This window comes from Camelus ferus, chromosome 17 (genome assembly GCF_009834535.1).
Source record: "Camelus ferus isolate YT-003-E chromosome 17, BCGSAC_Cfer_1.0, whole genome shotgun sequence".
Taxonomy (NCBI): domain Eukaryota; kingdom Metazoa; phylum Chordata; class Mammalia; order Artiodactyla; family Camelidae; genus Camelus; species Camelus ferus.
In genome coordinates this window covers 30,470,181-30,496,347 of record NC_045712.1, presented here as the reverse complement: position 1 = coordinate 30,496,347, position 26,167 = coordinate 30,470,181, and the positions used below count along the sequence as shown (strand labels likewise).

Genomic DNA, 26,167 nt, shown 5'->3' with positions numbered 1-26,167 from the left:
AAATGAAATCGTTTCCTGACAAAGATTTCCTAGATAAAAAGAAGTACTATATACTCGTTACTGAAGATTTATGAGTCGTTTCTGAAAGTTTTAAAAAGTATATAAGAAAATTTGCTATGCAACCCGTAAAGTTTCTTTTCGAGGAATGAACATTTTCTAGGAAAAATGCAAGTCAGTTATTTTTGGTCTGATTTCTTCAGCCACATCTTTCCCTCTTCCTCTTACCTCACAGTGTCTCGGAAGGCGGTCTGGGGACATTCTAGCAAGCACTTGGGTGACAGATGTGTGTCATCTTTCTCGACACCCTCCCAACCCCGGGGAGGCTGCTGAGTGGCTGTGAGCTGTCTGCAGGCGGTGGTGGGAACATCTCGGCGCCAACTCCGGACTGTTCGGTGCACAAGAGGGCAGTGTTTGCTTGCGGTCCTGGATGGAGATGCTCAGTGTGTAGGTTAACAGGTCAGCGCAGTTAGAATGACCTCGGGCTTTTCCAAGACAAAATAAACCTTAAGCCACAGCCACGGTGGCTTCCCGTGTCCGCCTTTGAGCGCCTGACCCTCCAGAAAATAGCTGCTTGCTATCTTTTTTTCCTTAAAAAGAAAAATATTGTTTCTTTCAATGTTTATTTTTTATTTTTTTTAATCAATGGAAATATGGTTTGCAGCCTTGTACCTACAATGGCAGAGGGTAAAGAGTGTTGCAAAAGCAAAACAACTGCCCTCTAATTAAAAACCACATGGAAAGCCTTCTGTCTGAAGCAGGGGTCAGATGTATCTGCTCCCCTCTCACATCAGTGTTGAGATTATCCGACTTAACTTGTAAAGCATTTGAAGATATGGGGCCGTCGTCAGCCCTCCACACTCAGTTTCTTTTTTCTGCAAGTTCATGATATTAACCAAAGCAAGGAGTTTCCAGGAGAAAAAAAAAGGTGATCTCCCTACCTCCCCAAGGCACAGTCTTCTGTCTGAAATAGGCCGTGTCTGCTTTCATAGAAGGACCTGCCTTATTTTCAACTTTTTCACGGTGTTTTTCTGCAGAGGCTTTCAGGATAGAGAGAGACAGAGTGGTGTACAGCCCCCACCCCAAATCCCCCCAGACCAGAATCGGGATCTCACATCCTTTTTGTCCCCAACATGGAACTACTGGTTCCAGGGGCCTCCAGGATGTGAACACCCCAGAGACCCTAATGTGGCCCCGAGGAAGTGGGGGTGGACTCAGGTGTGGCCTGTCCTGGGCTCTGGGTGTCCATTGTCAAGGTCACGTCCCCTCCCAGAGCCCACTGCACACCTGAAATGCAGGTGGTTACCTCGCTCAGATGTGGTATCAGAGAAAATGTCTGAAAGCTTCTGGCGCGTAGTAGGGAGTGGTCGTGAGCTTGGTTCCTTGGGCCCCGACCAATGATGAGCTCGCAGGGTGGGGGCTGCTGGACGTGAGGCCAGAGCCGCCGACACAGATGGTTGTCTGTTTATCTGATTCACCAAGCGTGTCTGCGCGTGCGCAGCGAGGCAAAATGAAATCTGGGTGGGGGTCACGCTGCCTCCCGGTTGCTGATAGCCATCGGGGAGAAACGCTGGGCTCCCAGGCTCGGCCCTATATGAAATCAGATGTCTTGTTCTAATCTTTTCTAATTGCAGCATGAATCTCCTGCAGTGAGTGGCTACGACATGCAGCACACGCGGAGGGAAGCGTGAGCCTGTGCGGCTCCCTCACGCTCCGTACCTGACCAGCGGCATTTAATGCAGAATCTGAATTTGATGGCACCGAGTGCAGAGAACCACGGGTGGTCTCCTCATGTGCTGCCTGTGAAGCCCTGTCCTGGCTTTTATTAGGAGGGTCTGGGTCAGAAGGGAAGCCTGAGCGAGGCTTTCAAAAGAGGTTCGTGCCGCGTTTTTCTAGGAACATAATTTCTGAAAGATGCCGGAACCCTCAGTTTCCAAAGGAGCCTGGTCCGTCAGGGGAATGAGAAGTTGTTTCTGCGTGTGGGTTTGGAGTTGTTTCCCATCTTCGCTCCCCAAGGCGGAGTTGGCAAGCGGGAACAGGGCACATGGTCCTTGGTGGTAATTTCCAGGCAGATTCTTGAATGCCTCGTGTACTCCGGGTCACCGTCAACTCATAATGGAGCAAAGCAGAGTGAGAATTCCTGCAGTGAAAGGCGTGAGCGGCACACCGGCGAGATACGATGGCACAGACAGGGGCATTCTGTGAGAAAGCACTTCCCGTGCTATCTGTGGAGTTCAGATTGAGTAACCATTCTGAAGTGCTCCTTTTTAAAGGAGTTCCTTCCACGAGCGTCGCAGGCTGAGTAAATACCAATAATTTTTATTTCCCTTCTCCTTATCGGTCCCCTGCTGAAATGTTCCTGCTCAGCCTGTCTGGTCTTTTCACGTGAACATCAAATGATCAATGTCAGCTTCCAATTTGAATTATGATCTGTGTTTCAAAACACAGGCTGCTCCCTCACTTTTGCATTGGGAGGTAATTACAGTATTTACCAACCCTGGGGGGGAGCCGGAGGTGGAGGGCATGCTGTTGAAAGCGTGGCCCCCATCGTAGAGATGCAGGGAGGGGTGCCCGTGTGGGCAGAGGGCCAGCCCGGCGGGCTCCAGCCCTACCCCTGCGCCGTCTCTCAGGTAGGCGAGGGGGCCGCGTGGACCCGGGAACTCTGACGATAGCCGTTCCTGACGCCTCTAGGACATGCGTGCTCTGGCCTCTGCCCTCGGAGCCCCCCCCCCCATTTCCTGGGGTCTGCAGGGCGCCTGGTGGGCGTGCCCATGGCGGGGCCCAGGAAGGCCGGCTCCGAGCCCTGTGGGCCCGGGGCCCCCCACCGCCTGGGAAGCAGGCGCGTGGGAGCAGTGTGCTGCTGTCCCCCGGGAAGTGCGGTTTATGCACCCCTACCTCTGCGCTGAATCCCACGTGTACTAGGAGGCTCTCTCTCGTGTCTTAGCAGACATTTAATTCAGCTTTAAGTGATTCCCGTTTTTGCAGTTTTATTTCTGTGTTTTGGAGCCAGTGAAACTTTTTAAGTTTGCATACCCTGTAAACTTCAGTACTTTGCTTGTCTTGCCTAATTAATGGTGCCTCTGGGAAATCTAGAAGTGGTTTCCGACTCTGCCTCGTAGCCCCTCCTGCAGAGTGGGCAGGCTGCGGCACGGCGGGCCTGGGCTCTGCACGAGCAAGGAGTCCAGAGGGAGTTTAGGCCCTTCTGCCAGCTTACTGCACAACTGGGACATTTTGCTTTTCTGAACCCTAGTGTCTTCACCTGTTTAGAAGAGGAATAACACCTTTTTATGGGGTTTGCCGTTAGGATCCACAGGGACAGCTGTGTGGGGTCAGCATCAGTCTGGGTGCATGGGAGAGCCGTGCGGGGGCCCGTGCAGGGTGCCTGCGGACCCCCACCGAAGCTCTGCGCGGATGTCTCCCCTCTGAGGTCTTGGGGAGAGTCAAACGCCCCCTTCCCTCAGCATTGCAGGCAGCTGGACCCAGCACTGGAATTATGCAGGAGCTGTGTTTCAAAGAAGGAAATGAAATTCTTGAATTTTTTAAGGCAAAGAAGAGGAGGGGAAAAAATAGATTCATTGTTTTACTTGGCTATTCAGCAGGGAGCAGGACAAAGCTGGCCTCTCTCCTGTCTTAATGTCATCATCGCGGTCTTTCTGTTTCTTTCTCTTTTTCTTTCCCCCTCCTCCTCCCCCTTCCCCCCCCCCCGACTTGTGCTGCAACAAAACCCCCCTTTTCTCGAAGTTCTCAGGTTCTTAGCCCGGGATTAAATCTCCTGCCCTGGAGATGCTCCAACGCTAGGAATTACTTCCTCTTTTGCGGCCTTTGGCCTCCTCTTCAGCTTTTCCTGTTGCATCCAAAGGGAGGGGCCAGGTGGCGGTCCCATGGCTCGTTTTGGGTCTTGTGAGGAGGCTGTGAAGAGGGGCTGTGGGAGTCCTTCCGGGGTGCGGCCGGGGCCCTGGCAGGCTGTGCGGGAGAGTCAGGATTGGAGGAAGATGGGTGCGTGGGAAGGCTTTGGACTGAGGACTGACCGCTGGGTAGAGGTGGCAGGGGCCTCAGGCCAGGTGGAGGCCAGTGGGCGGGGGTGGGGCGCTTCTCAGGGCGGCTGGTAGAACCCAGTGCCACCTCACTGTTTAGTACGGGCCCTGCCAGCCCAGTGCAAGCAGGCTTCGCAAAGCCCAAACGGAGAAGACGAGGGCTCTGCGCTGGGGAAGCTCGGTGCTGGGCGGAGCTCGCCCGGCTTCTCCTCCAGGCCCAGGAAGCGGCTGGGCCCTGTCACCCCTACGTGCTGCGTGGGTTCCCCCAGGGCCTGGGCCTGCTCGTGTCCTTCTTTGCTCAGCAGTGCTTGTGACACCGTGGCTGTGCTTACCTGTAGGGAGTGGTGGAAAACCCTAGCTTGGGATGATGCAGTGCGCTGAGCCTCAGTTCTCTCACCTTTGAAATGGGGAGAACCACCTTGTGGGGCTTTTGTGGGACTCCAGGGAGATAAGTGTTGTGTGGTACCCATCTCGGCGCCGGCAGCTACAAAGTGCCCGATTCATGGTGCCAGCTGTTGTGGTTGAAAGTCAGTATGATTTGATTTTTTAATCTTTCAAAGACTATTCACATAAAAATACGTTGTTTGCCAGAAGTCTTGCTCATGTTTGGTGGGGAAGGCAGGCCAGAGGGATAGCGAGTGATACCATGAGTGTATGATTTTCATTTCTGCTTTTAAACTGGTGATGATGTTGTTGGGGAGAAGCTAAACGAACACACTCAGGAGTGTAAGTGCTTAGTTCTGTGGATCCAGCTGTAAAACTGCGGTTCGGGTGGAGTTGAGGATGAAGACCCAGGACGGGAGAGTCCGGGCAGAAGCCGGAGGAGAGACGTGGACGGTGTGTTTTATCTACCAGGAGAGGTCAGGCTGCAAGAGGCCTTGGCTTGTTTTGTGTTTGGAAACCAAGAGGTGCCCATGACTGCTGAATGCAGGCATTCCCAAAATATGTGATAAAGGAATGTAGCTTTTCTTGAAGTGATTTATGCGTATTACAGAAAAGCCACACCCACAGAACAGCACAAAACAGCATAAATGCAAACATGGAATAACTTAAAAACCTTGACGTTCAGAGTCTGAGAAACCGAATTTGAGTCTGGCTTCAGCGTCCGCTAGCTGTACCGTCTTGGGCAGTTTCCTTAACTTCTCGGGGCCTCGACTTCCTGTTCTGCAGGATAGGAGAGAGTCGTCTTAAGGTTTAGAAGAAATGTATCTGGTGTGTGATAAGCTTTCAAATATAAGCTGGCGTCACTGCTGTCACGGTCACCGTCTCCCTGATGACAAGCCCCCAACGCATCGACGCGGGCTTCCCTGAGACGTTCCGATTCCCTCTGTCGTGTGGACAAGCGTCCTGGGCCGTGATGCAGCGCCCTGGGGGGCGTATGGGCGAGTTTACATGACTAAGCTTTGAAAAGCTCTTTTTTGCTAACTCTAATTTTAAAACCAGGACAGAAAGAGGCCCTTCAGAGCTGAATGTGTCTGAAGGCTGAGCTACCCCTGTGTGCACACCTGGGGAAAAAGTCAAAGTTGAGTCTTTCTGAAGATTGGAAAGGAGGGGGAAATAATTTTCCCCCTTGAATGTACTATTTATTCTGGGGACATGCACATTTCCAGATATATTGAATATAATATATAATAATGATATAGTTTAGAGTTTTTAAACTAACATAGAACATTAGCCTTTGCAGGGGTTTTAAAAGAGTCTTGCAGGTTTTTAGTTCCCCCCAAATTTGCGTGACTGAAATTTCTGGAAGCTTCACATCTGTAGCTGAGCCAGAAAACACCTCTGTTTGGAGATGGTAAAGAGTTCTGTATCCAGCCAGACCTTCCATCGGACTCGGAAGAACCTCCTGTGTTCTTTCGCTTTGCTGTAGCACAACAAAGGGGAAGTTGGCTGTGCGTTTGTTACAATATAGAGATGCTCGTTTTTGTCAAACACGTCGTGGAGAAGCAGGCTCAAGTTTGTCTTTACAAACAGGAAACTTGACTTGCGAAGAGAGGAATGAAGAGTCACCGACAGGCGATGACGTGCGGCACGTTTAGAGCTTGACTGGCTGTGTCACACCACGAAGACGGGCAGACGCTCCTTCTGTAAATGGTGGGCCCTCCGGCTCTCCGAAGACGTGCTGCGGACGCAGTCACACCGCACTTCAAGGTGGATTTCAGCCTGCTGGGGGGCAGGGGGTGCTCATGGCAAACAGGATGCTGTAGTCGCCGCACGCACCCCAGCGAAAGCAGCGTCGGGGTCGCGAGCCGCACAGTGAACGTGTGTGCGCTGAGTTTCAGCAAAGGTTTTATTGTTGTGGAGCCAGGTGTTCTTAACTGTCTTAAAGGAGAGTCTCTTTTAGGCAAATTTGAAATATGGAGGCCATCTTATTTTCCTATAAGCCAAACATTTAAATACCTTTTGTCCCATGAAATTTTTCAGCATCTGAAGTGAAACGAAGTAGTTTTGATAAGTAACTTATATTTTGGGGGCCAAGGAGAAGCACGAAAAATTCAGCTTCTGAGGGTCATTCTTTCTGGGAAATCAGAGCGTACAAGTTGTCAGGTGAATATTTTCTGAGCCATAATCAAATTTTACTTCTGTTGTGTTCAGACTCAAACTTAGTTTAAAGCGGTATTTCTAAATGAAACTTTCTAAAGGGGGTGCATTTTGAGGTTGGCAAATTGGTAGAAGCAGCCCGTAAAATCTAAGGACACAGTGCCACTCTTTTTTTCATCAAGCTCACTTACCGTGTGGCAGTTCAGAGTTCACACGGGATCTCCCCGGCGGAACGTGTGCGCCTCCAGGAGCCCAGCACCCCGTCCCTTTCCTACTGCGCCGTCGGAGCCTTTTAGCTTTACCACAGACCAAAAGCTGCTCCTCCATCCCGCCGCCTTCTTCTGTGAAATCTCCAAATCCCCGTTATCACTGTCATCGTGGTTTTATTGTAAAAAATATTGTTGTTACTGTTACTGAACAGGCTTTGGATTTTACAGCGTGGAAAGGTGCCGCCGAGTTCCGATGGGGGTGGTCAGTGTGTGTGAAGCTACGCAGGAGTTTACATGCGTTTTAGGGCATTTTCACTGATGTCGGCAGTAAGACTTTTGTTTTTACAGGCTGGAAAGGTGGCTGTGAATTCTAACACTTGGGAATGACAGCTTTCACACTGACCTGTTCTAGTAAAATGAAAATCACCCTGCGATGCTGTTTTAATCTCTTGAATGAATGGATCTATTTCTGATTTCGGTTTGACTGAGGCGGTCCCTCCGTTTCCCCGGGTGCTTCCCAAAGTGGACAAAACATGTTCTGTGCGCGAGAAACGTGAGATGCTAGCTGCACGGGGGAGGAAGGGGGAGAGGAAGCTGTTTGCAAAACTACTTAAAATAAATTTGAGGGTCAAACATGGAACACAGTTGCAAAAGAGAAAGGAAAAACTGCCTTAGGTCAGTTCAGCTAAAGTAGGTAGGCATTCGCGTTGGCGGGAGGGCTGAGTAGTTCTCGCTGATCAGATAGGATCGGTGCAGATAATACTCGAGTATCTGAGGCTAAATCTCGTTGCCTCTGTCTCAGGGAAATTAACCCTAAGGGGCACGTTTTAAAGGGTGGGTTTGGGTGAGCAGATAGCGCTTGGAAGAGAGATGCAGCCTGTCTGCCTCCTTGTCCGAATTGCTCAGACTCAGTCTCCATCCTGTAGCCTGTCTGTCAGGGTGCAGCCCGGCTGGCGTGAGCACTTCATTTACAAGCGATCGGTACTTTTAAATTAAACATGCAAAGTTATCTTGGTGAGGCATTGAATGGGAGGTTGCTGGGTTATTGAATTTGGCCCGCAATTTAGCCAGTTCAGCAGGGGTTTGGGGGTCTGAAGCAATTAATATGCAAGTACATTTGAGTCAGCAAGGTAGGAGATTACTGTCTTATCAGGGCAAAAAAAATTTCTTTCCTCAAGATCCATACATTTTAGGAGGCAGATAAAACCTATTGTTTGAGGTTCATGCCTGAGAGTGGCCACCTCAAATTGCCGGAATTTAACCACTAACACACATGAGATGGAGAAATCACATTTAAAAAAAGACTCGGATCTCTCATCTGCATTATGCTTATATTAGCATGGAGGAAACTCAGATTCTGGTCTCACGTTCTTTTTGTTTGTTTGTTTGTTTGTTGTTGCTCATATAGGTTGGGAGGAAGCTTAATTTTCTTTGTTGAAAAAAATATTTTGTTGAACTGATCCAAGCACATGAAGCTGTTTTCTCCTGTCAGACTGAGTGCGAGAAAAAGCAGGACAGCAGAGGACTCAGTGTGTAGCCCTCGTGCGTCCTCTGAGCCCAGGCTGCCCCGTGGCGTGGCTATGGTGACCTGCTGCTCCTTGACAGACTCCTTCTCCTCTGCAGAGCCACAGCCCATGCACCTGTTTTCTGCCTGCAGGCAGCATTCAGGCACCATGTGTATCTTTACTGTGGGGCATTCAGCTCTGCATACAGTGGCTGTGCAGTCCTGAGGTGGGGGTGACTTCATACTGTTTGCTTGTCTTCAAAGGGGAAGAGGAAGGCCTTTAAGAGTCGTGAATGCGTGTGAACAGCCGCGTGAGGAGCTGATGCGGTGGGTGACGGGCACGCGGCGCCCGCTGTCCCCCAAACGGAGTGGGAGACGCGAGCATGTGCAGGACGCCCGGGGGCCTGGCGGGGCAGGGTTCTGGGTGCTGTTGCTCGTCTCCCAGAGGCGGGGACACTGGTACAGCAGGAAGTTTTAGTCCTTGAAAATCACATGTGACTTAAAAATGAAAAGTAAGAAAAGAGCAAGCTCATGCAGTGGACGAGGGCTTTATCTCTGTGTTTGCTACGGAAAGCCTTTCCTTCCAGAAGTGTTGGCTTGACTGTGTGCCACTGGGGACTTCGGGGACCTGAGCAGCTTGGAAGAAGCTCATTCTTCCTCTTGCTGGGACCTGAGCCCCCCTTGGAAGTCTGTACCCGTGGCTGTTTGCGGGGCACTTCGGGACATGGCCCGGAACATGTGGCCAGCTGACCACGTCCTTTGGGCAGGTGACATGGGGATGCAGCCTGGGCGTGAGTGGTCGTGTGGCTTGGCTCCCTGGCAAAGGGCCTCCAGGGTTTCCTATGGGGCCTTTTCCATCCATTGCAGCTGCCTTCCCACTGCAGATGAAGGATAAAATACTTGGAGAATAACTCTCATTGCTCCCTTTGCCAAACCCCTTCTATGTGCGGAGAGCTCTCTGAGTCACTGTTTACTGTCCTCCGTGAAGACTCACGGCCCAGCCGACATTCTTCTGAGCGATCACATGTGCTTGGCAAACGGGTGGCCTTCTGAGCACTTTCCTGTGTTTCCAGCCGTGTTCGTTAGTTCTCAGGGGATCCTGCCAGCCTCCACCCTGATTCCAGATTTAGAAGGAAAAAAACACACACACAAAACAAAACAAAAGGAAAAAGGACCCTCGATGTAAAATGGAAGTAGAACTTGACAGTAGTTGGTGGAGGCCGCGATAGGGAGTCTGAAGCATCTCTGCTCTGAAGGTCTCTCTTGGTGGAGAAGCTGCCCCCTAGGCCGGCTGATCCTTGCAGACGCCCGACTGGCTGGCAGGCGGGCTCCTCATCACTCGCAGGCTGGGTCTCCCCACCTTGAGCACGAGGGCCGAGAAGGGACACACGAGCGCCGTGGGCTCGGCCTTGTTCAGTCTCGTTTGCTTGTCTTAGCGGGAGAGCGTGCCGGCTGGGCTCATGGACCGCAGCCACGATGGTAAAGCTGGGATCTGGGTCCCTGTCGCTCTCCATTATCTCAGTTAATCCCTCCAAGACTTCTGGAGGGAACTTTGTGCTTTTTTTGTTTTTTTGGTTTTTTTCAATAAGTGAAAAGGTGACTCAGCAAGTACCCACAACTATGGGAAAGGGACTCACCCAGGATTTGCATGGAAAGTATTAGATTTCTCTTTAGGTAACGTAAGCCCACGGTAGAAAAACACACCCAGCCAGGAAAGATGCACTCACGGTGAAGAGCCCGTCTGCTTCCCGCCCTCTGACACACCGAGTCTCACTTACACTGTGTTTTGGAGGTGCGTCCACGTGGGCTGTGACGGCTGCGCCTTGCTCTCAGCCGTGGCCGCCCCCGCCACTCCCCCAGACTGCACTGAGCGCTGCGGGGCCGTGGCTCTTCCACCTGCTGCATTGTGCGTGCCGGCGCCGGGACCCGTGCTGGGACCTGGGTCCTCACGCCAGGCCTGTGTGGACGCCCCGCCCACGCCCCCCCCCACCCCCACCGTGCGGGCAGCGCTGTGGCCCTGCGCTGGCGCCCGGGCCGCCCCAGCCCCTCCTGGGAGGAAGGAGCCACGGCTCGGGGGCCTTGCTGGCGAGCGGGAGCGGCCAAAGCCTCTCTCTCCACGTCCCCTTGGTCTGTGCTCTGAGGTCATGACCTTCTTTGGAATGCCGCCAGCCAGGCCTGAATTCTAGTCCAAGAGTGACCTCCGGCGATTTATTTAACCTTCCCAAGCTCCAGGGCTATCGTGAGTCGAGAGGGTGCTCCTGGCACCGACCTGCAGGAGGCTCTAAGAAGGCGGGCTCCAGCAGCGAGTTCGCTTTCCTGGCTCTGTGTCAGGCACCAGCGTAAGTCCTGAGACCTGCTCACCTCATCTAAGCCTGATAACCCCAGGGAGTTGGACACAGGCCCCATCCCCTAGGGGCTGAAGCCAGCCCTTGCCGAGGGCCGACGGCTCATACGGTGAGGTAGACATTTGATGCCACACCGTGGCTCCAGGGCCCGTGGTCTTAACCGTGAGGCTGTGCTGGCCTCCTGTGAACGTGGCTGGCATGGCTGGCACACACTGCGTGGTGCCCTACCCGGTGACTTCTGCTTCTGGTGAAGCTGTGGCTCTTCTCTTGCACTTTCCTGCCAGAGACGATCATCCCTTGCCAAGGGAGGCTCTTAGAGTTTTACTTCTTACCGTGTCTCTTAGAAATGTGACCTGGAACGAGATGCTCGCCTCTGCGCCTGTGTCCGTGTCTCTAAACAGGGTGACAATGCTGTATCTTCCTGTGTCCTCGTGAGGACTGCTGCACGCACAGCACCTGGCACATAGCAGGTCCTCAGTTAATGTGTTGTTCCTCCCTGCGCTCCACTTGGCCAGTCTGTAAGACTGCGGGTGCCTCAAGTGTCTGCCGACTGACCAGACACAGAGGCGCTTTCTGTTCTTCGTCTCTGGGCGGTGGTTGGCTGGGAGCTGGTCGGGGCAGGGGGCAGGCCTGCCCTCCGAGGGCTCAGTGTGACTGTGAGGACGTGCCCTCTGCTCTGGCTGTGGACGTGTGTGTTCATTCTCTTGGGTTTATACCCAGGAGTGGGTTGCTGGGTCACAGGGTGGCGCTGCCTGCCTTTTGCGGACCTGCTGGACTGCTTTCGCTTCACTTCCCCACCAGCAGTGGCAAGGGGTCTGATTTCTCCATGCCCTCCCACCCTGTTGTTCCCTGTTGTTGTCTGTCCATTTGATTGTCCTGTGCTGGTGTGTATGATACAATATCTCACTGTGGTTTTGATTTGCGTTTCTCCGATGGCTGGTGATGTGGGTGCATTTTCATGTGGCCTTTAATGTACCTTCTTTGGAGAAGTGTCTATTCAGCTCTTTGCTCATTTTTAAATCAGGTTATTTGTCTTTTTATTGTCGAGTCACAAGAGCTTTTAATATATTCTGGGCAGTCCATTATCAGATGTATGATTTGCAAATATTTTCTCCCATTGTGTCGTCTTTTCACTTTCTTGATTGCGTTCTTTGAAGCACAAAAGTTTTTAATTTTGGTGAAGTCCAACTTATTTTTTCTTTTATTGCTTATGCTAAGAAACCTTTGCCTAATCCAAGGTTATGAAGAATGTGTTTTCTTCTAAGAGTTTTATAATTTTAGCTCTTATATTTAGGCTTTTGACCTATTGGAGTTAATTTTTGTATATGGTATGAGGTAAGGGTCCAAATTCATTCTTTTGCATGTGAATATCCAGTTGTCCCAGTAATAATTGTTGAAAAGATGGTTCTTTCCCCCATAAAGTTGTGTTGTCGCTCTTGCTGAAAATCAGTTGACTGTAAACGTGAGAGTCTCAGCCTGCAGCTTGGTTCTACTCCCTTGATTTGTATGTCTTAGTCTGAAGTACTTGTACAAAGTTCTGAATTCTGAAACACAGTTGCCCCAAGAGTCTGGGGACAAGGTGATGATAATAGATTGCCGTTGACAAGTGGGGAGGGTGCTGGTTTCCAGCCCCTGAGACACCACTGTTCTTCCCTTTCCTGCCCACCTGACCATGTGATCTCCATGGCATGCCCCACGAAGCCTGCAGACAGAGCGTCTTTGCCTCCACTGTTTCAGTGTGACGTTGCTATGACCTTGAGATGCAGAGCTTGAACACAAACGTGAGATGCTGTCGGCACCAGCTGGAAGGGTGACAGCCAGCAGCAAGCCCCCATCTCTGAACACTCTGCTCTGCCAGGGTGGGTGCCCAGGGACCATGTTTGAGCTCTGTGACCCTGCCCACCCCCAACCCCATCCATCCTGAACTGGTCCAGGGAGAGATACCTGCACCGAGACAGGCTGAACAGGCATTCTTCTCTGGGGACTGGAGACTCAGGAAGAAGAGGCAGACACACGGGTCGGCATTTGAGGGAAACAGCAAGGGCAGAGAAGGCTGCCAGGTGCTGTGCGGGACCCAGGATTCTTCTTGTAAATCCTCCTTTTTGCTTGAAATTAGTCAGTTTCTATTGGTCATGAAGAAGAATTCTTCATTATTACTTAGTGAACAGGCCCATGCGGTGAGGGGTGGGTGTCATTGTCTTTTAGACAAGTGTTCATTTAGCACCTGCCAAGAGCAAGCATCCTGAAGGTGAGACCCTGAGAAGTGCCCGGCTGATGAGGGGTGGCCTTGCTCTGTAGGACTCATGTTCTTTGCATTGGAGGATAAAGGATGGACTTGTAAAGCAAATGTGCTGACTGTGAGACAGATGTACTAATAGTCAAGGACCAAGAGAAGTGCTATAGGAGTTCAAATCAGGCAGGAGAGTCAAGGAAGGCTTCCTGGAGGAGGTGACTTTATGTAGGGTCCTGAAGAATGAGTTGGAGTCTGCCTGGTGACAAATGGAAGATGGCCGAGTTCCAGGAGAAGGGTGTGGACTAGGCAGGGGCGCAGGAGCACAAAGGATTGGGTGGGTTTGGGCCTTTCAGAGACTCATGTGATCAGGTCACAGGTGTGAGCGGCTGCTAAAGCAGGGGATACAGGTCACAAAGGGGTTTGTGTCTTGGGCCAAAATGTTTAGACTGTGTCCTGGAGGTGGTGGGCTGTGAGTGGGGAAGTGAAGGTCTGTGGTTCACAGAGTTCAGCCTGCGTCGTGGGGTGGAGGGAGAGGCCCTCGGTCAGGGAGCTGAGGCAGGACTGGGAGGGAGGGAGGGGGAAGCCAGGTTAGGAAGTGGACGCTGGACGAGCAGCTCCCATTTAGCTGGGGAGGGGAGGGCAGAGGGTGCTTCGGGCAGAGTGGGCTGAGGTGTGGGTGTGGGGAGGGGCGAGGCTTGGCAGGCAGCCTAGGGGCCCTTCTGTTGTGGGGCAGATGAAAGGGGCCCGTCGGAGTTTGTTTCATGCCAATCAGGTGCAGCTCTCGGGTTCCTGGCGAGCTGCCACGCGGTCCCCTGGCAAAAGTTTGGCGGCCTCGCTGTTGCTGACCCTTTGTGCTGGGTGGCGGGAATGTCTGCCTCGCAGACCAGGCCCTGGAATCAGGTATTTGGAATGCATAGCTAATGCGTTCCACCCGGACCTGTGGTGTTATTGCACAGAATCACATCTAATTGACTGTTTCCAAACATCCTTGTACATTTTAACTGTGCAAGCGAGTAAGTTGCCAGCAGCGGGCAGCCTGGTCTGAGTCTGGAGGCACTGCCCCACTTCCTGGGCTCCCGGTCCCTCCAGCCTCTCCCACCTGCTGGCCTCAGCCCACCTCACCCGGGGTTGGATGAAGGCTGTTGGCTGGGAAGGACGGCCTCGGCCCCTGGATGGCCTCCCTCATGTGTGGGTCTAGGGGGAGCGAGGCCCCCCAGTGGGCATGGGTGGAGCCCTGGGGTGGGCCGGGTGAGGTGTGGGGCTCCCAGAGGCCATTACGGCCACAGTGGGTGCGGCTGGTGGGAGGGTGGCCCTGGCCCCGCTCAGTCCCCTGCAGCCTGCTGACCACCGTCAGGGCACGGGACGTGGTGCTGGCCCTCCAAGCACAGCCGGCTCTCTCCGCCACCATCACTTAGTCTTTATTCTTTCTGCAGTGCCTTCTCACTTGGGCACACCACTGTTTCCCTTTGTGGCAGCCATACAAAGCGTCCTTCTAGATTTTTATTGTGTAAAATATACCTGACATGAAATTCACCATTGTCACCATTTTAAGTGTAGAATTCATTAACATTAAATACATCCACAGTGTTGTGCCACCATCACCACCATCTACTTCCAAAACTCTTCCATCACCTCAAGCTGAAACTCTTGTCCCCGCTAAGCACTGACTCCCTGTCCGCCCCTCCCTGAGCCCCTGGAAGCCGCCGTCCTGCTTTCTGCATCTGGATCTGCCTCCCCCAGGGATGTCACAGGGCAAGAGTCACACGGGACTTGTCCTTTTGTCCTGGCTGACTGCACTGAGCAGAAAGGTTTCAAGGTGTATGTGTATCCATGTTGTAGCATTTGTGAAAATTTCCTTCCTTTTGAAGGCTGACTAATATTCCATTGTGTGTATAGATGGCATCTTATTTGTCCGTTCACTGAGGATGGACACTTGGGTGTTTCCACCCTTGCCTGCTGTGAGCACACTGCTGTGAACAAGTGTGCACTTCGGGGATGTACCTACAAGTGGAGTGGCTGCATAAAATGAGATGAATTTTCCCATAAGGAGCATCTGGGTCTGTCGTGCAGGGGATCTGCCAGGGGTCCCCTCCAGAGAGAGCAGCCCCCAAAAGGGAAGCAGAGGAGGCTGGCCTCCAGTCCCCTGTGCTGGGGGTGCCTGCAGCACGTGGGGGTCCTGGGCTGTGACAGCTGCTGTGCTGCTGGGGGCCCCCCTCTCTGCCCCTAGCCCGGGTCACTTACTATTTCCCTTGGAGGTTTTCACCTGCTCATTTAGGCGATGATGATGACTGTAAAAGGCATTCACGTCCTTGTCTGGTCCCAGCCACCAGTGCTTCACACGCCTTACACCACCCCACAACACCCCCATTACTCCTCACAGCAAGGGGACGTCACCTGAACTAGGGGGCTGGGAGCTTAACGGAGTTTGTCTGACTCCAAAGCCATTTCCCCAAAGGAAGAAGGGATCTGCTGTCACAGTTTCTCCTCTGGACGGGAGGGTGGGGAGAGGGGACAGGCGCTGTCCAGGTGGGGCTGGGCCGGAGTGCCGGCAGCTGGGCTCTGCGTGGACCGGTCTGTGGGGTGCACGGCTGCTCTGAGCCCCGCAGGGCCGCCCTGCACACCTCCCCTGCCCTCCTGCCCTTCCCTCCCGGGCAGCACCTGTGGCCGCTGCTCTCTTCCCCTGCAGGTTGGCAGTGGCCTCGCAGGGCATCTGCACTTCGTGTACCTTTGGGGCGGCAGGGACGGCAGGCCAGTGGGAGAGGGACAGCTGGTTTAACAGCACAAGCTTGAAAGCTTTGGCTTGGCCCGGCCTTGCTGGGGACTAATTGTGGAAAAGCTCTCTAGAGCCTTAAATAAATTCTTTTCATGATTTCGTAATTCATCTTCTAGGAAATTATCAAAATGAGCCAGAGCTCTATGCACAGAGGTGTTCTCAGCATCACTGGTAGTAGCAAGACATCGGAGACCACTGAAATGAACAGATTAAGGCAGTGGGTGCTGCCCTTCCTGAAAACGGTGTTTAGGAAGAAATTTTAAAACACGAAAATCACAAGCATAATGTTAAGTGAAAAAACAGGGTAAGGAATCCACTTCAGCCTAGCTTAGTAACGCCCCAGACCCTCAGGTGTAGGGAGAACACTAGAAAGACGTGAGGTATGAACAGCTGACTTGAGGGGATGGGGATGTAGGTCACTTTTAGTTTTCACGTATAAAGGAGGCATTTTTCCAGGGTTTTTCTTTCCCCATGTTATTTTCCAAAATTTCTGTAATGAACATCATTAATAGTCCTCCCCTCCCCGCAATTACGTAGAAGCGACAGCGTGGCTCTGGCTGGGACACTGTCGCCTCTGCTCCACGTGGCAGACGGCGGCCAGCTGACGCCTGCGCCCGCCGCTGCTTCTCTGAGGGGCTCTTCCAGGAGCAGCGCTGGATTCCCCTGTCACACAATCTTTGCTTGAAGCCTGCTGGCATCGGGGATTTTTCCTTCAATCTAAACTAATTTTAAAATTTAGGGGCCAGGCTGTTCTGTGGCTTTTGGAGTTGAGGAAACATGAAAGAAACCTGCCTTCCTTTTATTTGTTTAACTATTAAAGCATTTAAAATATTTTTTTTCCTTCTTTCATTTAACCAAAACACAGCTGACTCTCTGCTGCCCGGCGGTGCTGGAGGCTAGCTCCCGGAGAGGTGCATGGCTCCACGGTGAGGGAGAGGCCCATTTGAAAGAAGTAACTTGAAAGCTCTTGGGAAATTGTCACCCTTTTGTCTCATGACAGGAAACCAAGCCTGTGTCTTGTTGCTGAGCACCGTGTTTGGCGGCCGGCGGAAAAAAGAACATGTCCAAGTCCGCCTTGGAGCCGCTGCCGTCTGTGAGATCTGTTCTGCCCGGTGGGGCGTGGGCCTGTCGGGCACAGGCGGGTCCTGGCTGTGTGACATCGTCCCCGTGACGGTCATACAGGTGCCTCTCGGGCACAGGGTCGGCTCTCTAAGGTGGCCTAGCCTCTGTGTCCCCGGAAGGCAGGCTGAAGTTCGGGCAGAGGTAAAGCCACGGGCTCCGCCGTGAAGACTTGCTGTGGGGCCTGGCCTGGCCCGTCTAGATCAGTGGCCGGAGAGCCCTTCCAGGAGCTGGAGGGGCTCTGGCACCTCTCCCCAGCAGGAGTTACGTAGCTGTGCCACGGGCTGTTTGGACACCAGGCCTTCAGGAGGGGGTCTGGCCCGTCTGCGCTGGGGTGAGGGGCTGCCCGGGTTGGGAGTTGTCCTCTCTTCCTCTCCGGAATGTGGGCCGCCCTCCCGACGGGGCGCTCCGTGCCGCAGGCTGCAGCCGGGAGGAGGGCCTGAGAAAGAACGCCTGTGCCTCGCTGTGTGCGAGTGTGTGCCCGAGGAGGAGAGAAGGAAATGGCTCATTTACGGTAACTGTCTTCTGACATATGTAACCCCAGATGGCTTGTAAACACCAAGTTCTGGGCAAAATGGCACTGTTCCTTCACGGTGAACAGAACAGTGGACGCACAGATGTTCCTTTGCGTGTGTATTTTCTGATTCCACTGCGTACATAGAATTTTTATGGAAAGCAGAAGTGAGTTGGTGTGCACATGGGTGGGATGTGTGCCGTGGTCCGAGAACACAGTGGCCCTTTATATAGTTTTTAAATACAAAGTCTTTTTTTTTCTTCTGATTATAAAACTAATACAGACCTGTTCTGGAAAATTTGAATAATGGGCAGAACCATAAGGAAGAAAATGATCATCTGGTTTACATGGTTGAAATGATATCTTTTATGTACTTTATTCTACGGCTTTTAAAAATTTAACTCTATACCCTAAGCATTTCCCCCACACCATTAATCAGTTTCCCTGAACGTAGTCTTTTCATGCCTGTGGGAGTTCCATCGAAGGACTATGCAGTTTCTTTGAGCATGTGGTGTTGAGGGGAGCACACGTGCTTCGGCTCAGAGAAAACCTATGCTTAAAGCCTCTGCCTGCCTTCCTGGCACTGGTGACCCCTGGAGCCTAGGTCCCTTATCTGTAGACTAAGGCAGGACCAGTCTCGTGGGGCTGCCACGAGGACGCTGGGAGAGCGGCCGTGAACCTGGCGCGGTGCGCACTCTCAGCAGGTGTGCACGGGGAGCAGCTGCCGTATGGCTAGTGGCGGGCGGTGTTAATCTTGTGGCCCCTCCGAGACGAGTGTGGACCTCCACAGGGTTAAGAAAAAGCAGCCCAGCTCTGGCCTCATTTTTCGGACAAACCCTTGTTTCTGCTGCTGTGCTCCTTCTCTGCACTTGCCCCGTGGTTCTGTTTGTGTGGGCTACGTTTGTCCCCTTTGCCGTCAAGCAGGTGGACGTGCGTGAACCTTTGTTCCCTGCAGCCCTATGTTGTTTCTGATTTCTTGCTCTTGTGAATGATGCTGTGCAGAATATCTCTGTGCATCAGGGTTGGCCTCGGGTGGGTTATTTCCCTGGGCCGGAGCACTGGAAGTGGGGCCACAGGGCCAAAAGGCATGTGCGTTCTTACACCTCTGATCCAGACTGCCGGGTGTGTTCGTCTTAGAAGGTGGTACAGGCTGCCCTCCTGAGCCGGCGTGAGGGAAGCCTGAGTCTCTGCGTCCTCCTCCAGCCTCTCCCCCCACGGCCCACCTGGCTGCCGCGCCCACGCCACCCTCACTGAGTGCAGCTCCGGCCTCCTCCCCGTTGGTAAATCTCATTTCTGATGGGAAGGCAGTCCTGTCGCCAGCCAGTCCTGCCTGCGTAGACTGCCCCCTCCGCCAAACAATGAGCACATTCAGACCCAGCTCGTGTTTTCAGTTATTAAAAAACGGAGCCGTCTGTCTCTGCCTGTGACTTTAATCTTTAGGCCTTTATTCCCTCTACTCCAGCCCCCTTCCCCTAACCTTTTGTTTGTGCAGTTCCGAGCTCCAGGATATGTGGGTCCAAGAGTCTCTGAATGGAGTGTGCCTCCCCCGGCAGCTACAGCTGGTGGTGGCCCTGAGCGGTGTTATTGGAGGGGGGTTCTCAGTGCCTCCAGCAGTCACCGGGACTTTGCAAAAACTGTTTATTTTTATGTAGCTCTGGAGCGAGTGCCCAGGTCCATTCTCTCCCCATTTTCAACTTTGGTGGAGACCCATTCTGTCTCAGAGTCGCTTAGTCTCAGTGAAGTTTACGTCCTCCTGTGGCCTCTTAGCATTTCCTCCTGGGAAGTTGTTCTTGTGGTTGAATTATAGTCACGTATATTTGAATAAAAGCAAAAGCCTCAGAAAAGAAAGGCTCTTTGGTAGCAGCCCTAAGCCTCCCAAAGCAGCCCAGCAGTGCCGGACAGAGACGCCTTCGGGTTCAGGAGGGCCCCCTTCTGGCAGCAGCGTGGTCCCTGTGCTGGTGTGAAAGCCGGCCTCCTGTCTCCTGGGACACCGGGACTCGGGGGTGGGAGGCCTGGGCCGTGGCATTCTGGCCCAGGCCCAGGAAGGCTCCCCTCCTCCGGACACAGCGCTCTGTGCGTGCGCTCGGAGCTGCCTGCCTTCCCTGAGGGGCCCGGCCCGAGGGGGTGGCGTGGAGGTGCGGGTCTGAGTCAGGCCCAGGGGAAGGAGATGTTTTTTCGAAGTCTTTTTCCTTAGTGTGTGCGTTTTCACACGTCCAGTTTGTTTTTAAACTTTTTTTCTGAGTCAGAGTTTCCGAGACATTCCAGCGTTTCTTAGGTGCTTTCCGAGGGAGTGAGTCTCCCCCCCTTTCCGATGTTGCAGATGGCTGCTGCGTGTTCACCTGGCTTTTCCACGCAGATCTATAGTAACACCCACATTAATGTGTGAGTATTGTTGTTTAAACGTTTGTTTTCAAATTTCACGGTGGGGCTGCACCACACCTGCTCTTCTGCAGTGTGTGCCCCACTTCACAAGGCCTTGAGCCTCCCGTATGTTCAGACCCTCAGATCTACTCCCTTTTAGTGGCTGTGGGATGCCCCTCCCCGTGCAGGATGCCCCCCGCCGTGCGGGATGCCCCCCCCACCCCGTGCCGGGTACCCTCCTATGCGGGATACGCCGCCCCCTCCCCCGCCCCGTGCAGGCACCACTCACCCAGCCATGTGCGTCCATGGCCTCCTCGGCGCTGGGCTGCCTTATGAGCCGCCCGCACCTTTATGAGCTCACCTGTTGACAGGCACCTCTGTTGTCTCCAGCTTCGTGCTGCTGTGAATAGTCTTACACATGTCTTTTTGAAGACAGGCGTTTTCATTTCTCTTGAGTAAACCTACAAGTGGCATTACTGGATCAGAGGGTGGGTATATGTTTAATTTCATAAGCAGCGGCCAGTGTTTTCGCCAAAGTGGGTGCACCACTCTGCAGTCACACGGGTGGGAGAGTTCCCGCTGCTCCATGTTGTTGTTGGCAGTATTTGGTGTCCTAGTTTTCAGGATTTACATTCTGGTGGGTGTGCGCATTGTGCTTTAATGTTCATGCCCCGATGACTGCAGACCGTGCTTTACTGCGCCTCACAGAAGTTGCATTTTTCACACAGTGGGGTTTGCAACAACTGTGCGATGAACAAGTCTGTCGGCGCCATTTCTCCAGCAGCATCTGCTCACTCCTCGTCGGTGTCAAGGTTTGGTGATTTTCGCACTATTTCAGACTTCTTCACTGTTACTATATTTGTTGTGATCAGTGATCTTTGATGTCACTATTATTGTTTTGGGGCGCCATGAGCCGTGCCCACGTAAGACAGTGAACTTAATCTGGCTGCTTCGCCTCCCTGCGGGCCCCCCATCTCCCTCCCTCTCCTCTGGCCTCCCTCTTCCGAGACACAATACTGAAATTAGGCAAGTTAATAACCCCACAGTGGCCTCTAGGTGCTCAAATGAAGGGAGAGTCGCGCGTCTCTTGCTTTAAATCAAAAGCTAGAAATGACTAAGGTTAGTGAGGAAGGCATGTCGAAGCCGAGATGGCCAGAAAGTGAGGCCTCTTGTGCCAAACAGTTAGCCAGGCTGTGGATGCAAAGAGGAAGTTCTTGAAGGCAATGAAAGGTGCTCCTTTGGTGAACACAGGCATGATGAGAAAGTGAAACAGCCTTATTGCTGATGTGGAGAAAGTCTGAGTGGTCTGGACGGAAGGTCCGGCCAGCCTCCGCACTCCCTCCAGCCAGAGTCTAACCCAGAGCCAGGCCCCACCCTCCTGCAGCTCTGACGGCTGAGAGGTGGGGAAGCTGCAGCAGGAGAGTCTGAAGGTAGCAGAGGTTGGTTCATGAGGTTTAAGGAAAGAAGCTTCTCCGGAACATCAGCGCAGGTGAAGGTGCAGGTGCTGGTTGGCATTTTTTAGCAATAAAATATTTTTAAATTTTAAGGTGTGTACATTGTTTACTTTTTTGGACATAATGCTGTCACACACTTAACAGACTACAGCATTGTGAAAACACAACTTGTACATGCACCAGAAAGCCGAAAAATTCTGTGTAACTTGCAGCTGCAGCACTGGCCTCATTGAAGCGGTCTGGAACCAAACCCGCAGCACCTCTGAGGTGTGCCTGCGATGACGGTGGCTGCTTTTTAGTACGTTTTCTGGCTGTCTGCGTGTCTGCGTGTCTTCTTTTATGTAGTATCTTTCCGCTCTTTTGCCTATTTCCAGTTGGGTTTGGGATTTAAGAAACTGCCGAGCTTCTTGATGAATCTCTTTACCAGTTCTTTGCCACGTGTGTGTTCTGTGAATGTTTCCTCACAGTCTGTGGCTTGCCTGCTTGCTTTCTTGATGTCTGTGACAAGCAGGAGCTCTCAGTTTTGATGAAGTCTAACTGGTCGGGCTCTTCTCTCATGGTCATCGCCGGGTCCTGCTTGAGAGAGCGTTCCCTGTCACCACGTCGTGAAGGCATTCTGCTGTTTCCTTCTCAAAGACTGATGCCTTAGCGCCGACACTTAGGGCTGAGCCCCACCCTGAGTTAGTCTGTCTGTGGGAGCGCTCTCACCCGGCCCTCCAGCTGTTGTGGCTCCGCGTTTGTGCAAAGTCTTTCCTTTCTCTGTTGGGTTGTTCTGTTGCCTTTGTTGAAAGCCATGCGACCATTGAAGGGTGGGTCTTTTTCTGGGCTCCGCCCAACCTCACTGACCTGTTTGCCTGTCACTTCCACAAAACCGCACTAGCTTCACAGAGGAAGTCTTGAAGTCAAGTAGTGAGAGTCCTCCAGCTTTGTTCTTTTTAAAGATTGCCTTGAATGCTCCAGGTCCTTTGCATTTCCATGTAAGTTTTAGAAGTAGCTTTCCAATTTCTGCATGATGCACACGTATCCTAGAATTGTGATCGGAATTACACTGAAGCTATAGTTCGAACTGGAGAGAACTGACCCTTTAAAAACACTGTGTCTTTTGGTTTATGAGCCTGACGTCTCTCTCATACATTCAGGCCTCCTTTAAGCAGTGTCTGTGGCTTTTAGCAGTGATCTTACTCACGTCTTGGTGGGTTCATCCCCAAGTGCCTTACGTTTTTGATGCTGTTGTAGATGATGCTTTTCATTTGTTGCTAACGTATTAACACCATTAAACGTACGTGTATTGGTCTTGTTTCTTGGAACCTCGCTAAACTCTGTTAGTCATAGCGGTGGCTTTGTGTACTTCTTAGGATTTTATACGTAAATAATCAAGCATATTGCCTGTGGCTAAAGATAGTTTTACTTTCTTCCTTTCTGCTCTCTGTGCCTTCCAGCTCTTCTTCTGCCTCATCGCGCTGGCTGCGACTCCCAGTGAGACGCTGGGTGGTGGAGAGGCAAGTCCCTGCTGCTCTGTTCCGGTCTTGGCGGGGAAAGCCTTCAGTGACGTGTTAGGTTATTTGGTGTTAGCAGTGGGTCCCTCACAGGCGCCCTTACGCTGTGAGGAAGGCTCCTTCAGGTCTTAGTTTGCTGAGCATGTTTACCATGAGTAGTTGTTGACCTTTGTCAGATGTTCTTTTTGCAGCTTTTGAAATGAATATACTTCTTTATTCTGTTAACATGGTGAATTCACCAACTGATGTTTTTGAATATTAAATATAAAAAGCTGTAAATTGCTCTTGGAGCGTTGCTGTAGACATGGCTTTAACGTTGATGCACTTCCCCCCAGGAGTGGAAGGCAGGCTGTAGCTGCAGGAATGAGTCGCCAACGCCAGGAGGTGGACATCTGAGCCAGGGAAGCGGCAGGGGTGATGGGGCTGTTCCATCTCTGTCGTCCTCTAGTGACGCTTGTGTCGTGGGGAGGCCCGCGTCCCCCATCTCTCTTCAGGTGGGCCATTGTGCGTGGTCTTGGATCGTGGCAGGCGTTTCTTCAAAGTAACGTTGTTTCCACTTGGGCACGAAGACGAGTGTTGGCGGAGTTGGGGGACCCGAGTCCCGGGGCTGAGGGACGAGAAGGGCAGCAGCATCGTCAGCCCCAGCTCTCACGTGCTGTGCCAGCTGTGGCCCGGGCGCCTTGCGCAAGGGGTCCTTCAACCCCTTGACAGCCTGAGAGTCGGCTGCTGCCGAGGAGATGGGGGCTCACCCGCAGGGATCAGATCGTCGTCCAGAGGCCACTTAGAAACGGGTCTGGAGCCCAGGCCTGCCAGCCCCCGAAGCCGCTGGGCTTTTCCCTGTAACATCTCCCTCGTTCGCTGTGAAATGGGAGCCTCTCAGTCTCGCGGGCAGCACGGCGGAGCTGTGGGGTGAGTCCTGTTTTCTCGGTGACTTCCTTGTTGCAGAAGCGACGTGCTTCCAAGGACCGAGGCCTCGGAGTCACCCATGTGACTTGAGGAGGGGCTCGTGGGAGGCTCTGGGCGGGGCGGTGGGAGAGGGGAGTTGGGAGGGCAGGCTCCGCGTCTTGCCGCCCGGCCCGGGTCTGCTCTGTGCTCCGCGCTGGCGGCTTGACCACCTTGTACCTTAGTTTTGTCATCCATAAAATAGGAATAATAGCCGTTACCCACTTACCACGGTCGTCGTGAGGGTTACTGAGTTTATGTGCCAGGTCCCCGAAGCGGAGCTGGCGCAGTGGGCTCCCAGCGAGCATGTGCCTTTGCGGGGCTGCACGCACCTCGGGTTGTGCAGGTCCGGTTGCGACTCTTGTTTCTTCAGCCTTGGCAGGAGGCCCTCCTGCCTTAGCTGGTTCGCCCCACCGGGAGTCCCCCTCGGCCTGGGGTCCCCTGCTTGTCCTTGTGGGAGGTGGGCGGGGCCCTCTTTGTTCCGGTGTCTCGAAGCCTCCGGAGACTCAGAGTCTGTCAGGAAAGAATGAATTGCTCTCTGCACCTCCCGGCTCATTTACCCTGTCCCATCGCTTACTGATCTGGTCCCTGGTTTGTGTACTTGTCCGTCCCCCCAGGGTGTGTGGGCCCCCCTCCTCTGGGCCGGGCAGGAGTCCAGGCAGAGGTGGCGAGACCCCTGCCCTGTGGGAGCTCCCGGCTAGCCGGGACAGGCCGCAGCACCCTCCCCAGGGCCGCGGGTCCAGAGAGGGGAGCAGAGCCGGGACCCCTGCTGCCCGGGCTGAGGGAGTTGTGTTCCTGCCATCACAGTGACATCTGCCTTGTGAAAGGGTCTGCAGACCCCAGCTCGTGGTCTGCTGGTCTCAAGCCATCTCTTCTGTAAGAACCTTCGCCTGTAAACATTTTATTAGACCACTAAGTGGCCTTCGGCCTCTCCCACATTCGCCAACGACGCAGACGGCTGAGCATGTATTTCCATTTTTATGAAACTCTTGCTTTTCCAGAGGCTTGTTCTTTGACCTAATTCATTCTGAATCCTCATCCCACGGATCTGGCTTAATTTGCGTGGCCAGGTTACTGTCTGTGAGGGAGGGCTTTCCTGGAGCTGGGCGATGGGCTCAGTAAGTTCAGGAGGCCCTGCCTGCCGGGGAGCTCTGTGCGCGTCAGTCACACGCCTCTTAAAACCTGCTCCTCTGGCACAGTTACTGACCTGCAGCGTCCTGGGAGTGGGGTGTCCAGGGGTAACAGCCTCGGCCTCGCTCAGGGGTGGGTGGTGGGGCCGCTGCTGGTGGGGAGGGAGAGCCGCTCAGCGTGTGCTCTCCGCCCCCATGACCGGTGGGGCGGGTGTGTCTCCGGGTGACAGACGAGGCACACAGGGCAGGACTGGGCCTGGGGTGCCAGGGCCTCCTGCTGTGCCTCCGCGGCTGGTCAGGAGACCAGGGAATCAGGTCTCGAGCAGGCTTTTTCTGCAAGAGGAGGCAGCTGGAGGGGCAGGGAGAGTGGAGGGCGGGTAGCCAGGAGCCGGCACCGAACAGCCTGGGCCCTGTGCTCGGACACTGCCCACGGGAGGCCTGTGGGGGCTCCAGCCCACGAAAACTGCATCCTTGACCTTAGAATGAGAAGAGAGTACATTTGTTTATAGAATTCAGTTTCTTGCTTAATTTTAAAACCTCAAACTTGTCCAGCCTGAGCGAGAGCCTGATGAAACAGAACCTAAAGAGGACGCCTCTCTCCTCCCTCCCCCTCCTCCCCCCTCCTCCCCCCTTCCCTCCCTCCTTCCCTCAAGTCTCCACCCCTCGTCCATCTGTTTTCCTTCTGTGTCTCCCTCCCGCCTTCCTTTCAGTTGAGGTCTCAGTTGTCGTTTGACCTCTGTTTCCCTTGGAAGTGGGTGGCAGCCTGGGCAAGTTTCTTGTGAAGCAAGTCCCCGGGGTGTGTTGCCTTTGTCCTGTTGCCCCTGTGCGGGGAGGAGGGTTACTTTGACGGGGAACTTTGAAGAGGAGCGACCTAGTTTGATTTTAACCTCAGATGAACACAGATTTCCAGGGAGGCCAGGACTCTTGGGTTGCTAAGGTGGGGGGTGCAGGACTTCGGGGTCTGTAAAACTGGATTGAAATTGCGTGGCATCCCCTTCCAAGACCTCCCCCTCTCCTACAACACACCTCCTGCACACACACACGTGCACGTGGGTTTAATTAGAATGAGGGTGAAGTACGCGGGGCCTGCGACTCAGTACACCTCACGGTCATGTTGCTGTGTGAAGTAAAATGCAAGAGGCCAGTGACAAAGCTTTTTTCTTTGTCGTTGAGAATTTACATTTCACATTTGCTCAGTTGGAACTGACAGTGGACAGACAGTTCAGGAAAATTCTAGACGAGAAGCTCCCTGTTAATCACCATTAAACCACACCTGGGTGTTTCTGAGAGGTGCTGAGGGGTCTCGGTGCTCGCCTGCCGCCGACTGAGCTGTGGGTCCGACCTCGGTTCTGACACGAGTGCCAGCTGCTGGTAGCGCCACATCACCTGGGAAGTTTGCCCGTGGCCGGTGCCTTTCTTTCTGGCTCTTGGTAACTGTTAGATTTTTTTGTCCCCACTCTTGGGAGGGTTTCTGTGTCAGGATCCTGACTCAGCACCATCAGGGAGAGTGCAGGC

At 53.2% G+C, this 26,167-nt stretch overlaps 1 protein-coding gene and 1 long non-coding RNA gene across 2 annotated transcripts in view; one reads left to right on the top strand and one right to left on the bottom strand.

Moving 5' to 3' along the window:
* EEFSEC (eukaryotic elongation factor, selenocysteine-tRNA specific) overlaps positions 1 to 26,167 on the top strand; it is a 146,339-nt gene that overhangs the window by 11,620 nt on the left and 108,552 nt on the right. The gene's annotated exons all lie outside the window — the stretch shown is intronic.
* Positions 14,367 to 24,815, bottom strand: LOC116657197. Its single transcript, XR_004312223.1, has 3 exons — positions 24,730 to 24,815; positions 19,992 to 24,035; positions 14,367 to 19,627 (listed from the first exon to the last, which is right to left on the bottom strand). It is a non-coding gene; the product is annotated as an uncharacterized LOC116657197 (long non-coding RNA).